We start from the raw sequence: 12,733 nt of genomic DNA on the forward strand, positions 1-12,733 counted from the left end.
GTGGGAGGTGCAGAGAGAAATTTAGGCCAGGCCAATTATCAAGATGACTGAATACAGTGCTGGCACCCTTCCCTGCCCTGTGCTAGCGAAACGCTCCCAAAACACAGCCCTGGGCCGAGCAGACGGAAATAACCAACTCACCCAGACGTTCCCGCTTTCAGGCAGAGCTGCCCATGTGCTTTGATGTTACTTTTTAAGCAATTACATCAAAGGTTCTGAAGTCCTTGAATGCTGCATCTGCTGTCTGGTCTGACAGAAATATACCCGTGGGAAGCAAGCAGAGGTTCTGTTCTGGCAGGAATAAAAGTGAGCTCAGACGTGCGAGGGAGAAGAGAGAAGGGAGGAGTCAATGATTAACCCAGGGCTTGAATCACTGCCTGGAGCAACCTGTCAGTGTCACACCTCCTTTGGAGGAACTAAAACCACTCTGCCTTGGCCTTTCAGCAGGTGCAGTATCCAGCCACCCCCCACCAAGAAGTTGTCTGACAAGCAGCCTCTAGCAGGGCGGAAAGCAGATGTGCCAGACATGGATCTGAATGTCTTTCTGCTTTCCAGATGGTGTCAGTGTGCCGTTTATTGATGGGGAAACTGAGGCACAGCAAGGCAGAAGCCCCTCAGTGGGACTCTTGTGTGTGCAAGGAGCACAGGATCAGGTCCTCAGTGACTCATCCCAATGCGGACAGGAATAGATCCAGGAGCCTGGGATAAGCTAAAACAGTCGGCGGTTAGACTACTTGACCCTTGTGGTCCCTTCTGGCCCCATGATTCTCTGAAAGCAGAACTGTGCCAGTGCACACAGTCAAACTGGAGAGGGCACAGTGTGTGCGTGCCCAAGGGTATATTGCTTACATATGTGTGCGTGCATGTATGTGCAGTACACGTGTGTCCATAGTGCACGTGTGAGCATGTAGAGGTGCGCTGATGTGCATCTAAGTGCATGTGTGTGCCCAGCTGTTCACACTGGTGCTTGCCTGCCAGGTGCCAGCTCCCTTTACACTAGCAGCTAGTTAATCGCTCTGGTCAGTGGCTTTGCTCCACAGTGGCCGTTTAAGTTCCTTAGGCCATGTCTTCACGCTGCACCTTACCGCAGCATCGCTGTGCCACTGCAGCTGTGCCGTGGTAAGGTGGGCGCTCTCTCCCAGTGGCAAAATTAAACCACCTCCAAAGGCTCCCGCTGACGAAGCGCCGTCCACACTGCGCTTTTAATTGCTAAAACTCATGTTGTTCAGGGTGGTGTTTTTTCACATTCCTGAGCAACAAAAGCTTTAGTGACGAAAGTGCCAGTGTAGACAAAGCCTTAGATTTTACCTTGCACTAAACCACTCCACGGCCTTGGGGAAGTATCTGTTTTATGGCCTAGACAATAAATCCAGCCACAATCAACAAATGCCAGCCCAGGAAAGAGGCTCCTCGTGTGCCACTGGCCTGTATAATCCTGTCCTAGGAGTTGCCCAGCCGGGTCCAGTCTCTGTGATGCTCAAACCTCTCGGTGTGACAGCACAATGGAGAGTGCAGCACAGACCTTGGGGCCCTAGGCAACCCCCAGTGTGTTTCCATAGCAACCGTTCAGGAGCAGGGCCTGGTGGCTGCTAGCGCCAAATCTGGTCCTCGCACACTTGGCTTTGCACACAGATGGTTCCTCCCCCTCCCCACTGCACGGCAATGCAGAGTCCCCTGCTTAGTAGCCAAATGGCCCCTTTTGTGTGGCAAGGTGGTTGAGTGGTTAAAGCAAGGGAGGGCTAATCCAGTGTATAATGTACGCATGGGTGCACGCTCTATCTTCCTCGGCCTTTCTTGGGCTGGCTCAGTTGCCTGGAGGCTGCCTCTCATTCCGTAATCTGTCCCCACCTGCTGGTGCACAGCCAGAGCTAGGAAAGGCCCAGTTCCCTGTTTAAAGGGAGGAGTGTTTGAGAACCTGTCAATAGAAGGTTCAAAGTTGGCTTTCACCGTGCTTGATACATGTTGGCTGGCTGGGGCAGGCCAGGGTTGGACCGGGCTGGATTGCAGTGTCTCAGTGAGCCAGTGCTTTCCTCTGGGGGCAGACAGCTTGTGCGCTGCAGTTTAAACCTTCATTAAAAATATTAAGTCTCTGTTTGCTTCCAGTTACACAGAAATTCTGCAGAATTGTAACTTGGCATAATGCAATTCACTGGTGCTTGCTTGAGTTTGCAGACAGCCTGAACCAATAGCTCCACCGAAAGTGTGAACTTCCCCCATTCATCTCAATGGGGCAGTGACTGTGAAGCCTAATTATGCAAATGTAAATGTTTCACTGCTGATTAAAGCATACCAGAAAGGGGAGAGGTGAACCTAACCTTACGGTAATCCACACAATCTACTGAGTGGCATCCCATTTTGGAGTGACAAGTCGGCAGAGCTTAAGGATGTTGGCAGAGCCTGGATTTGGGTGGAGCTTGAGAGAGTACTACCCCTTTAGTTTTTTCTAGTCTGACCCCCAAAACAGTGTTAAACCCAAACACTCCTACCCATCCCCTGGCTGAAACATACTTCTGGTTGGTTTACAGAACCAACCCCCTCCTTGGCATAGACCAGGTCACCAGACACCATCTACCACCTCTGCAAGGGAGAGACATATACTCTAGTCAGCTCTTTGTATTTGCAAATCCTAACCGAGCAGAGACCATATTGGGGACACTGAGGCGCTATCCCCTGTCAGCTCTGTTTATCACACCACTACAGTTCTGGCTCTGCAGTTAGGGCTTTAGTCTGTCTGTGACACATTAATAGTCTGAAAACCTGGGACTAGACAGCCCAGTGGGTGGACTCACCAGTCCTACCCCTCCCCAGATCTGGATTTGGTATGCTGGCTAACCCACAGTGGGAAAGGATCCAGCAGGCTTCTTCTAGCCCCTGATGTCAAGTATCAGAGGGTAGCCGTGTTAGTCTGTATCCACAAAAACAATGATGAGTCCAGAGGCACCATAAAGACTAAAAGATAATATGTATTCCCTGAGGGGAATTTGTCTCCATTGCAAAACTACCTGACAACCTGTAGGACAGACAGAGGTACTCATATTAAACTCAGCACTCGAATAGCGAGGGGAGAGTGGGGTGTGGGTCAGGATTGAGGGGCATGGTCAGAGCTGTGTGTGGGGAGCCCAGGACTGGAATAGCAGGAAGGCTGCAGGTCGGGATTGAGATGTACTGGCAGAGCTGGAGTGCGGGCTCAGAGTTGGAATTCCTGGGGTGCTGTGGGGCAGGGTTGAAGGGCTCTGGCAGATCTGTGGGGAAAGGGGCGCTGGGAGAGCTGTGGGTCAGGATGAAGGGGCTCTGGCACAGCTGTGGGGGACCCATGGAGGGCTGAGGGTCTGGATTAAAGGGCACTTGGCTGTAGGACAGACTACTGGGCTCTGGCAGAGCTGAAGGGGAGGGGTAGGCAAGGCTCTGGGTCAGGAGCGAGGGCGCTGGCAGAGCTGGGTGAGGGCCCAGGGGGCTGGGTGTCAAGCAGAGTGACCAGGTGCCCGGTTTTGGAACGGAACACCCGGTCCAAAAGGGCTCCTGGCAGCTCCAGTCAGTGCCGCTGACCAGGCCGTTGCATGTCTGGTTTGCATGGTGCTGCAGTGGGGCTGGCAGGCTCCCCACTAGCTGCTGTGCCACGGACCACGGCTCCCGGGTCAGGAAGCAGCCAGCATGCTACTAGCCCTAGGGACTGCTGGGGGGCGGGGCGGGGGGGCATGCTGCCCCGCCACCACCCTCAGGCACAGCTCCCATTGGCTGGGTCAGGGCAGGGGAGGAACTAGCACCACTGGAGCACTCAGCAGGTGGCTGTTAGGGGTCGCGTGGCACAGGCCTGTCCCGCTGGCTTGAGCTGTGCCACGTGCTCTGCGGCAAACCGTGGTCGGTCGCCCCACCACTGGCACCCAGCAGTTGGAGGTGTGTGTATCCCCATCTCCGAGTGCTAGGAATGGGGCTTCAGCCCCATCCCCCTCACTGCATCCCTCCCCCGTCCCATCCCACCCTGCCCCCCACACCTACCCATCCCGCCCTGTACCCCTTACAGCGCTTTCCCACCCATCCTCTCCACCTCCCAGAGCCGCCACCCCATGTCCCTCACCCCTGCACCCCATTCACCTCCATACACTGCTGCACTCCCATTATGTCCCTATACACCCTGTGCATCCTCATCCACCTCACATACCCCCCACACTCCCACTTCTCTCCTTCACTGCCCCCTCTCACCCCACCCTGCTCTCGTCCTTGGCCTCTTTCCCTCCCCATTCTCTCTCCTCCACCCCCATCTTTTCCCCTCCAGCCCACCCTCCTCCCTTCCTGGCTAGGTGATTTAGGCAGCCCCTGGAAAAGTGCATGAAAAAGTGTCTCTGTGTGCATGCATGCACTGTATGTGTGTAAGAGACCGTGTGTCTTTGTGTAGGGAGGTGCATGTATTGCCTCGTGTGTATACCTGGCTGAATAAAATTTGCAGCCTAACTCTTTGACTTTTATGCCTTTTGCTGGCTTGCTCACAAAAAAATGGCTGACATAAAATGTATTATTTCTCAAAAGGTGAATGTGATTGACTAGTAATGGCAGAAGAGCCGATGGATCAGACATTTCTCCCCACCTTTGTCTAGCTACATTATAAACCCTTTGTTGCAGACTCTCTTTTTACATGTATGTCCAGCACCTACGACTCTGGAGCCCTGGTCTTAGCTAGCGTCTCTAGGCACAAAACACTTGTAATATTAAAAATGTGGAAGTCTATGTGTTAGTGCAGGCTAGATATGTGCACATGAATACACGTGTGTATCTGTATGTAGGGGTGAAAGTCAGTTTCTACAGATTTAACTATATAGGTACTTGGACAGGTGCATTTCTGTGGTTGTGCTCTATGAATTTGTATTTGGGCTTCAGGAGTGGACCTTTAATGGGCCCATTGCAGATGCTACTGTGTGGGGGAGGGATAACTCAGTGGTTTGAGCATTGGCCTGCTAAACCCACGGTTACGAGTTCCATCCTTGAAGGGGCCATTTAGGGATCTAGGGCAAAAACCTGTCTGGGGATTGGTCTTGCTTTGAGCAGGGGGTTGGACTAGATGACTCTTGAGGTTCTTTCCAACCATGATATTCTGTGTGTGTGGCCTTAATAGGGTAACTGTATATCTCCATTTTACAGGGAAAGTCCCAATTTCGGGGGCTTTTTCTTATACAGGTACCTATTACCCCCCACCTCCTGTCCCAATTTTTCGCACTTGCTCTTTGGTCATCCTAGATCCTAATTCCACACATAAAATTACAATAACTTTAGTGAACAAAAACCATGAAAAATGAGAAGAGGGGAGGAAAAGAATCACGAAAGCTTTGTGAAATTTCATTTTTTTTTAAATTACCCTTTTTGACTACATTGCTGCCAGCGCTAGCGTCCTGTAACAAATAACACTTGATCCTAGCATGATACATCTATCAAAACAATACATATGCCTGTTTGGGCCTTGCAGTGAAAATGAGTACGTCAGTGAAGGGGGGGGGGGGGGGGGATAGCAAGTGATGGAGGGAGGGGGAATGGAGTGAGTGGGGGTGGGGCCTCTGGAAGGGGTGGGGCGGGGGCAGGGCCTCAGAGAAGGTGCAGGGAAGTGGGGGGGCAAGGGTGTTCGGTTTTTTGGAATTAGAAAGTTAGCAACCCTAGTGAGGGCCCGGGGGGCGGGCTGTGGGTCAGGACGGAGGGGGAGCCGGTGAGGGCCCAGGGGGCTGTGGGTCAGGACGGAGGGGGAGCTGGTGAGGGCCCAGGGGGCTGTGGGTCAGGATGGAGGGGGAGCCGGTGAGGGCCCAGGGGGCTGTGGGTCAGGACGGAGGGGGAGCCGGTGAGGGCCCAGAGGGCTGTGGGTCAGGACGGAGAGGGAGCAGTGAGGGCCCAGGGAGGCTGTAGGTCAGCACGGAGGGGGAGCTGGTGAGGGGCCAGTGAGGCTGTGGGTCAGGATGGAGGGGGAGCTGGTGAGGGCCTGGGGGGGCTGCAGGTTGGGATGGAGGGGGGTCCAGTGAGGGCCCGGGGGGCTGTGGGTCGGGACAGAGGGGGAGCCGGTGAGGGCCCAAGGGGCTGTGGGTCAGGTCGGAGGGGGAGCCGGTGAGGCCCGGGGGGGCTGTGGGTCGAGACGGAGAGGGAGTCGGTGAGGCCCCGGGGGGCTGTGGGTCGGGACAGAGGGGGGGCCGGTGAGGGCCCGGGGGGCTGTGGGTCGGGACGGAGGGGGAGCTGGTGAGGGCCTGGGGGGCTGTGGGTCAAGACAGAGCGGGAGTCGGTGAGGGCCCAGGGGGCGGTGGGTCGGGATGGAGGGGGAGCTGGTGAGGGCCTGGGGGGCTGTGGGTTGAGACAGAGAGGGAGCCGATGAGGGCCCGGGGGGCTGTGGGTTGGGATGGAGGGGGGTCCGGTGAGGGCCTGGGGGGCTGTGGGTCGAGACAGAGCAGGAGCCGGTGAGGGCCCAGGGGGCTGTGGGTCAGGACAGAGGGGGAGCCAGTGAGGGCCCAGGAGTGCAGACATGCTGCAGAGCAGTGGCTGAGGAGTTAGCACTTGTCCTCCATCCAACGCAACATTGGCTCCGCACCATTTGGGAGGAGCAGGACTGGCTCAGACCCTGCTTGGCTCCTGCCGCCTGGCCTCGCCCGGTGATCGATCGCTGTCTCGCTGACTGTGAGGGATGACAGCAGGAGCTTTCATAAATGAGCTAAAAGGTCATCTGAATTCACCGGCGCTTTGACAAGTGCCTCTGGCTCCGCTGCTGGGGGCTATTTTGTACCTTCTAGCAGTGAAACCCTTTGGTGAATCACAGCAAGGGCCCGTGCGCTGTCTCAGGGCAGTGGGGCAGGAGAGGGGGGACTATTTTTCCTTTCCAAAGATGCGGAAGCATGTTAAAGGGGAAGTGAAGCAGCAGAAATGTGATCACTCATTCCTGGATTTTCTGTTTACTGCCTTGCTCAAGGCACCTGCATCACCAATTGCCTCCGCTCAGAGCTGACTATGGGCTCACGCCCCTGCACAGCAGTCAGCCATGGCACAAGGTGCAGGGCAAGGGAGACCCAGGCTTACTGTTGGGTCGCTGACTGTTGTTGCTAAACAAACCAGAAGGGGGAGCCAAAACAATGTGTTTGCGTAGGTCCTACATAAACTGTGCTAATTGCTTGTTTTGTTTCTTTTAAATTTCTACACTGATGGGTGGAAAAGGTTTTATTTCTGTTTATCAACTTGAATAAAGAAGGCACTTCCCACCAGATGAGAATAATTTCAAGGATGGTCAGACTTGGAGCCTAATCTGTGTTTGAGAGATCTTTCCCAACAGGACCTTGCCTCCAGCAGTGACCAATGCCTGGGGTTATGGTGGAAGCTGAAAACTCTTCGTAGTGGCTTGACAATTACACAGGGCAGCGGCCAGGAAGCAGGGCTTGCAGCAGAGTCAGTCTCCAGGCAACCTAATGAGCACAGCTGGCCTGTAGTAGGCTGCCTAACTGGTTATATCCCCTGACTATTCAGAAAAGTCAGAAAATAGGCTCTGAAACTCAGCACCAGCAGCAATTCAGTGGTTACTCAAAGCATTTGCCCCCAACTACCCTGAGATAGCTTCTGTGCCTGCTTGTTCCAGCACTGCGTTGCCTCGCCTTGCTCCATGTAACCCAGTTCTGATTTTGGCTCTGGCCTCTGACTCCTGCTCCAGCTATGAGGCATGACTGCCCACATCCCAGTCACGTGACAGTAACAAATGGAAAGTTAGTTCCTTTCCTGACCCCTGGAAGGCATCAGCTGGTACCTTGAAGCAGGAAGTCAGCCTCAGCTCTCACAATCTTAGCACAGAGTAGGGTGACCAGAGAGCAAGTGTGAAAAATTGGGACGGGGTGGGGGGTAATAGGAGCCTATATAAGAAAAAGCCCCAAATATCAGGACTGTCCCTATACAATTGGGACATCTGGTCACCCTAGCACAGAGGGTCAGAAAGTCATCAGGCCCCTGCTATCTTACTCCCTCTGCAGTAGAAAGTTCCACCAGTTTGTGTGCTACCTTGATTTCTGGTTTGTCTGTTTAAAATGTGCTGCCTTTTAAAACGACGAGTGCTTCTGTTGTTCTCGTACTGTCTGCTGGGGAAATTGCACTGAGTAGAGCTGGTCAAAATTTTCTTGACAGAATAGTTCTGCATTTGAAAATGCAGTCTCATCAGAATGGAAACATTTTGTAGGAATATGTCTAATTTCAACAACATTTTCAATAGGAAAAACTGAGCTGATAATGTCAAAATGTTTCATTTCGAGAAGGTAAAAACACTTTCTTTTGACTCTCATTTCAAGTCATTTTGACTCATATTATAATAAATATTAATTTAAATATATTATTTATATTTGTTTTTTAGTGTTGAAACATACGTTTTTACTTTGTTGAACCTAAATGTTTGGATGGTTCTAAATAAAAAATTTTCAGAATTTTTGTTCCACAGGAACTTTCAAAGTTTTGGTTTCTTGCTCCAATTGGTAATGAAAACAAATTCTGAAATATCAGAATTTCCTGTAGAATGGAAAGTCCATTCCCTGCCCAGCTGTGTCACTGGATGATGTGGAGTCAATCCGGAATTAGAGATCCAGACCTTGGCCATAGGGCCTGTGCTGTGTGCTTGCGAAGCCCTGGGCTTTTCCAACTGGTGTATCCCCAGAATGGCTGTTCATTAGTTGCTTCCAAGTAAATTTTCCTTATTGTCTTGGTGCCCGGTGGGGTATATTATTCAGATGACACAAAGCCTGCTCACTCTATAAGCAGAGCTAATAAAGCTCAGTCCCTAGGGTCAGAAGATTCTTCTTTAATCACCGCATCAATAGAGCAGGACAGTGCCTCCTTCAGGCTGTGGGTCAAGCACAAGACTTATACAATCGACCCTTTTCATTCGCAGGACGTAATTGATGTTGTCATGCTCCTTGCCTTCCTCAAAATGTTCTGGAGCTAACGTGTCCTTCTGAGTCCTTGTGAACACACTGGATCAAATCCCAAGCTGCATTCGCTGCTGTCTCCTATGAGAGTGCTTCTGGGAGCTCGATTATCCCTTTGACTGCTGGGATCAGAAGGGTGAGATTCAGAGATGAGGACATTTTTCTCCCTTCCATAAAATTGGGCTTCCTTTATTCCCATCGTCTCTATGGCAGGGATAAAGACAGAACAGCCCAGACAATGAGGGAGCTGGGCTGGTTAGGGAGGAGAACGACCACAGCCCCATCCTCTTGGCTCTCCCTGCTGCTCCAAATCTGTCTCCCGCAACCAAGATGCGTGCAGTGCGGAAACAACCCATCCGGCTCGCTGGATGAGATCAACACATTCTCGAGTCACAGGTAGGTGATGGCTCTTTGTGTCCAGCTGGGCAGGTAGGAATGAGAACCTGGGGTGAGTGCACAGGTGTCAAGCTTCAGGTGATAGTCAGGAGGGAGCCAGAATAACACCACACTCAAGGGGTCTATGGCTGGAGTTTCAAGGTGTTGAGCCCCCACAGCTCGACAGAAGCTTCATGGGAGCCGTCGGTGCCGAGCACATTTGGAAATCAGGCTGGAGGTGGCTTGGATGTTGGGGGGGTTCACTTGCTGGCCTGGGGTAGGAAGTGGATCCTTGTGGCTGGAGTGAATTTCACCCCAGTTCCCCACCCGCAAGACGGGGATGAAAAGAGTCACCTTGCTGACGGAGCTGCTGTGAGGGTCAGGCTGCTCATGGCTGTGAGGTGCAATGGGGACCATAGGAAATTGAACGAATACAGTAGCAGACAGACCGAGCCTACTGGTGCTGCAGGATGCGTGCACACCTGCTGCAGAATTTCCCCATCCCCGCAGAGGAAAGGGCTGCTCTCTAAGCTGAGGCCTAGCTGTCAGCATCTCCTTTTAAGGCATCCGACCCTGGAGATGGATCGCCAAGGCAGGGTATGTCTCCCCTGTCATTAAAGGTGTGACTGCAGCATGCGCTGCCGTGCCCAAGCTAGTTTGGATTTAGCTGGCTGAAGTAACAACAGCAGGGAAGCCATAGCGGCACCAGCAGTCTGGGATGCTGCCCGTGTTGCCGCAGGTTCACTGCTCTGGTTAGTAGAGCTAGATCAAAGCTAGCTCGGGTAGGTCGACACATGCTGCAGTGACACCTGTGACTTCAGCATCACCATCCCCTCTGCCTGCTCTCCCTTTTGCAGCATGCCCTGTCCCTGGGGCCCACGAACATCTCCCAGGAGCTGCACTTTCATTGTGGAGGTTCCGGGCGATTAATCCCTGGCCTTGATAACTGATCAGCCACTAAGAAAGCACCTGGTGGATCCCAACAGTTTGCAGTCTAATCCAGAAAGGTCAAGGAGACGGGGCTGCTTAATGAGAGCTAATTGTGTTGCATAAATCTGAATAAATACAGCCTGCAGCAAAGCCAATGCACTGGGTGGCTATTGGTGACCCTGGGATTGGGGGCAGCCAACTGGGCTTCCACTCCTACAAAGCAGCTGGTTCATTTCCGGGCTTTCTAAGCAAGGTTGATTTCCTGTAGGCTTAGAGCGGCCTCTGCTTCACCAGGCTTCCAGGAAGGGTTTCCTGAGAAAATCCTTCTAATGAGGATATTTGAGGGTGTGATAAAAATAGAGCTAGTGAAATGCACTGGCATCTATGGAGTCCACACAAGAGGGATAGAGCTGTCTAGTACCCAGGCCTGTGGGGGCAAGGAACCCCATAGCTCTCACTTGCCCTGACTTCCGCCACACAGAGGGCTTCTGGTTTTCAGGGTTTATTAATTTCGGGGGTATTTTTAGCAATTTTGAAGTTCTATGTAGATGTCCAAACATTGGGGTTTTCCGGGGCTTTCTCTTTGATCCAGTATGAGAAGATTTTTATCAAGTACTTCTCAAAATTTTGTCTGAATAAGAACTACTTTAATTATTATATGTATAAAAATGGTGTACACCAGGGGTCGGCAACCTTTCAGCAGTGCTGTGCCAAGTCTTCATTTATTCACTCCGATTTAAGGTTCTGCGTGCCAGTCATAGATTTTAATGTTTTTAGAAGGTCTCTTTCTATAAGTCTATAATATAGAACTAAAACTATTGTTGTATGTAAAGTTAATAAGGTTTCAAAATGTTTAAGAAGCTTCATTTAAAATTAAATTAAAATGTAGACCCCTCCGGACCGGTAGCCAGGATCCGGGCAGTGTGAGTGCCACTGAAAATCAGTTCGCGTGCTGCCTTCGGCACCTGTGCCATAGGTTGCCTAACCCTGGTGTACACGTTGTTTGAAGCTTTGTATCCTTGTTACTGAACCGCTGGTTTAGTTTAGTGTGTTTGTGTGTTTGTTCCTTCGTGGGCTTTAACAGGGTGTTGTTTCAAACAGCCCTAATGTTTATGCACCCCAGCAGGGTCTACATGGACCAATTAATGTGCAACACTTTAGCGCGCTTTAGAAACCACACCCCCGCAGTCTGCATTACTGATCGGTGTCGCTAAGCCCTTCCATACGAGCCAAGGTGCAGAGGCATTGCCTGCATAAACAAACTGCTCTGGGAAAGGGGTGACGTCAACACAAACTGAGTCACCCCCTCCAGTGTTTTTTCTGATGTTTACTGGAGAAACACTAACTGTTTGGGGTTTTTTGGGGTTTTTTTGGGTGGGGAGGTGGTGACAAAGTGGGAATTTTCCCTTGTTATGTTGTATGTGAGTCTTACTATTGACCCATCTGAGTTTTACCATTTTGCATGAATACGATGTGCCTCAGTTTCCCTGTGTGCTGCACCAGTATCTTGGTGGTGGAAATAGGGGTGTGTGACTTTGGCTGAGAACTCTGGGGCAGGTGTGCTATGGCCGGTGCCCTTTGTACCCTGAGATCCAGGAGGGGGAATGCAACCAGGTGACTCTTTGCCTGGGAAGTGAGAAAAGGAGGAGGAGCAATGGGGGTGTCGGAGGTGGGGGGCTGGGAGCTGGCAGTCTGCAGTCTGCGGCTGGACAAGGAGGAGTCCAGGGTATCTAGCCCAGCACTCCTCAAGGTGGACTTGGCTGAAAGTCACTGATTTCTGTGCTAACAAGCTCTGTTCTACGCTGTGTGCCTGTCGAATAACAATCCTTCTGTTTTACTGACTGGCAGAGAGTCGAGTCTGACTGCAGAGCTGGGAGGGCAGGGCCCTCTGGCTGCCCCAGGAGCCCCACCCGGGTGGACTCGCTGTGGGAAGCACACGGAGGGACAGAGGATGCTGAATGCTCCGAAGTCAGACTCAGGAAGGTCAAAGCTGTGTAAGTTTCTTGCCCTGGAGACAGTCTGCTCAGAGAGAGGAGGCTCCCCCCAGCCCCGAGTCCTGACTGCCTTCATATGGAGTTCCAGAGCATTGCCTGGTGACTCCGTGACAGGTGGTGCACCCAGGGGTGAAAGTCATTTACAGGATTTACTGGTACTGCCGGAGTCCTGAGGGGGGCGTGGCCTCATCCGGAAGAGACGTGGCCTCTCAAGATTTAAAGGCCCTGAGGCACCAGCTGTGGCTGCGAGACCCAGGGCCTTTAAATCAACCAGGGGCTCCCAGCTGAAGAAGTGGCTGGAAGCCCCCCGGTGCTCAGGGGCAAATTAAAGGGCCCAGGGCTCCGGCCGCCAGGGTGAACCCCAAGCTTTGTGGGGCTGGGGCAGGGATTTAAAGGGCCCAGATCTCCTGCTGCTGAGGGGAGCCCCGAGCCCTTTAAATCCTGACCACAGCCTGGCTGCCAGAGCCGGGGCTCGGATTGAGAGGGCTCTGGGCTGCCCACAGCGGCGGGGAGCTCTGAGCC

General features: G+C 52.5%; 1 long non-coding RNA gene across 3 annotated transcripts in view; it reads right to left on the reverse strand.

The window, feature by feature from the left end:
* Positions 1-12,733, reverse strand: part of LOC115637791 — a 63,851-nt gene that overhangs the window by 22,083 nt on the left and 29,035 nt on the right. The window contains exon 1 of one of the 3 annotated variants that reach the window (XR_003997349.1): positions 142-454. The exons of the other annotated variants lie outside the window; for them this stretch is intronic. This is a non-coding gene — a long non-coding RNA (uncharacterized LOC115637791). Of the gene's footprint in view, positions 1-141; positions 455-12,733 lie in introns of those variants that run through there. 3 annotated transcript variants of the gene reach the window in all.

The sequence above is a fragment of the Gopherus evgoodei genome, chromosome 20, assembly GCF_007399415.2.
Source record: "Gopherus evgoodei ecotype Sinaloan lineage chromosome 20, rGopEvg1_v1.p, whole genome shotgun sequence".
NCBI classification, from domain to species: domain Eukaryota; kingdom Metazoa; phylum Chordata; order Testudines; family Testudinidae; genus Gopherus; species Gopherus evgoodei.